The sequence below is a fragment of the Camelus dromedarius genome, chromosome 15 (assembly GCF_036321535.1).
Source record: "Camelus dromedarius isolate mCamDro1 chromosome 15, mCamDro1.pat, whole genome shotgun sequence".
Lineage (NCBI taxonomy): Eukaryota > Metazoa > Chordata > Mammalia > Artiodactyla > Camelidae > Camelus > Camelus dromedarius.
In genome coordinates, this window is record NC_087450.1 from 17,159,841 (window position 1) to 17,162,633 (window position 2,793).

The window sequence follows — 2,793 nt, forward strand, 5'->3', positions numbered from 1 at the left end:
TTTCTAGGGTTGTGTTTACATTCTTCTGTCATTCTGGGACAAATGGCTCCCTTGCTCCCATTTCTGCCAATGATCAAAATTTTATTGTTTTTTCAAGGCCTAATTCAAATACATCCTCCTTCGTGGAAGCAGTTTGAGTTGGAATTCCCTCCTCTGTACTTCCACCTCATATCACTTTCTGAAGGTCAGGTTCATAACTGAGGTATAACTTATATACTGTTAAATTAGCCTTTAGGTGTATAGTTCTATGAGTTTTGACAAGCATATACAGTTGAGTAACTAACCATCACAGTGAAGAAATAGAGTATTTCCATCAAACCCGAAAGTTCCTTTGCAGACAATGCCCTCCTTCCATTCCTAGTTCCTGGCAATAACTGATCTGATTTCTGTCCCTATATACCTCATTTAAATTTATTTTTTTCATTTTCCCTCTAGACTTTGTTTGTGTACACATCTTTCTCTCACTGGGTTGTTACTTTGCAGACAGAGAGTTGTAATCATTCACTTTTCTATTCCTTATGGCTCCAAGCACAAGTCCCAAACACATTTATTACATGCCAGCTCATAAATATTTAATAAAAGAAAAAGAGAAGAAGGAAAAAGAAGGAAGGAAGGAAAGAAAAGAATGAGCCAAAGAACAAATGGACAAAGGGCCCTAGGAGAGTTCTGATTCGACAATAGGGAAACCAACAGGGCTCATCTTAGTTGAATGAGTTATTCTGAGTTATTCATCTGAACTATAAAAGTAGCTACTCTTAAACACCTAATACAAAATATATTAAAGTTTGAATCAGCAAAACTGATTTTTTGGTAAGGAAATCTTAATGTAAGTGACATATAAAGTGTATTGGGGGGTGGGAAACAAGCACCCACCAATCCCAAGTTAAGTTGCTTCTGATCTCCTGGCATATTACAACACCACAACTATGATATGAGGTATTCTGTCCTTGGTATACAGCAGGGACACTTAAAACTCAGGGAGAAAGGGAATGACTATTTACCAAGTGCCTCCAAAGTCATTATACTCTGTTTCATGTTTTATTTAATTCTCACAACTACTGTATCACTTAGGTGAAAAATTATTAGTTATTCGTTAGGAAAGGAAATAAATAATTATAGGAAGTATAGAGGTATACCTCTAAAGGGAGAAAAAGGTTTAAAATCTTTATCTTTAACTCAGGATGAATTCTTCAGAGATTTTTCCTAGTTTTTCTTCTGTGAAATCATAATAAGCAGGAAGGGACAAGAGTCCAGGTAATAAACACTTTTAGATGTCCATCATTGATCCATTCAGGGTAATTCTGATATGATAGCTATGTTCATTTCTGATGCCAACACGATGAGAAGGAATTCTAGTGTACTGTTTGATGAGGTTGTCAACTAAGGCACATGCAGGAGTTTGTGCTTTAAGTGTTGTAGTCAGTAAAGGGTACATATTTTGGTGTCACAGAAATTTAAAGTGATTTTGCAATCAGTCTTTGGAGATAATTTTCCTGTTTCTTAGAACAAGTTGGAAGATAAACTTTGGACAATGTATTAAACTATGCCCTTTGTAATTAAGGAACCCAAGATAATGTGTTAAAGTTTAGCGGAGATTTAAATTCCTGAGCTGATTAAAGAGAGCTGTTAAGACCATAAGGTTTGGAATAAAAAATTCTACTGTTGATATTATTCCTGGAGTTTCCAGGCATCATATAGTGATGATTTGCACTATCGCTTATTATTTTTCAATCTTGTAGAATGGCTCAGAATTAAATAACAACTAAAAATAAGTACAATTCAACCTGAAAGGCTGGAACCAGGGCAAGATGATCAGGAATTTTTGTCTGGCTCCGGGCTATGTCCCGTTCATGCAATGTGGAGGCACTGAAAGGCGTAGGGGTAGTAGATGGAAATGTTGTTTCAGGAAGATGTCTAGCTGTTGGTGCAAATTGTCTAGGGCAAAGAAGAGACAGAAGCAGATTAGATCCCTTAGAGGCTGCGGTAATATCCAGGCTGAGGCGATCAGAGCAGGGCTGGAAAAGTAATGGTAAGAAAGCAAAAAAGAAAATGGCAGTGCCTGCGGCCAACACTGGACGATGACCAGACCCAGTGATGTTGGGTGAGTGAGGAAGAGAACTGAAAGAACGGTTTCATGTTTTCCAGAGACACAAAGTTTTCCGCAGAGGCCCCATGACTATTCTCCCATCCTTCGAGCGGACGTCCTGGGAATGAAACGGGAAGCTCGCCTCAAGTTGGTCAGACCAGCAAAAGGCGCACAGGAGGCAGGGCCGGCCAGGAGTGTCCTCCAGCACCCTCGTCCCTCCGCCTTGACACTCAGGCGGTCCCTCCGGCTCCGACCTCTCTCTTCATCCCTCCGGGTCCCCAGGTCCCCATCCCCCGCTTCACCCAGCAGCCGGCACCGCCCTCTGTCCCTCCCCTCCCCCTCCCCCTTGGGGCGCTGACTCGCCGGGCTGCCACGTCTCACTGATGACATCACCAGGGAGCTCGGTCTTAGCCAATCCGCTAGGGGGAGTCCGAGCGAAGTCCTAGCCAACGAGTCAGCGGGGTGGGGAGCGGGGAGGGGCGGAGCGGGGGGGGTGGTGAGAGAGGGGGGAATGGGTCGGGCGACAATCCCTCAAGTACGCATGGGCCAGAGGCGCGGTGTTTGGCGGGAAGCTGAGTCCTGGCCGCCGCGTTGCACCGTCTGTCTCCAGCGCCCGCAGCCTCTTTCGCAACTCTCTTTCCCAGCATGCCAAGCGGTGCGGCCGCCCTTTGGGCTGTGTAAAGGCCCCTCGATCTAAGGCTTTCCTA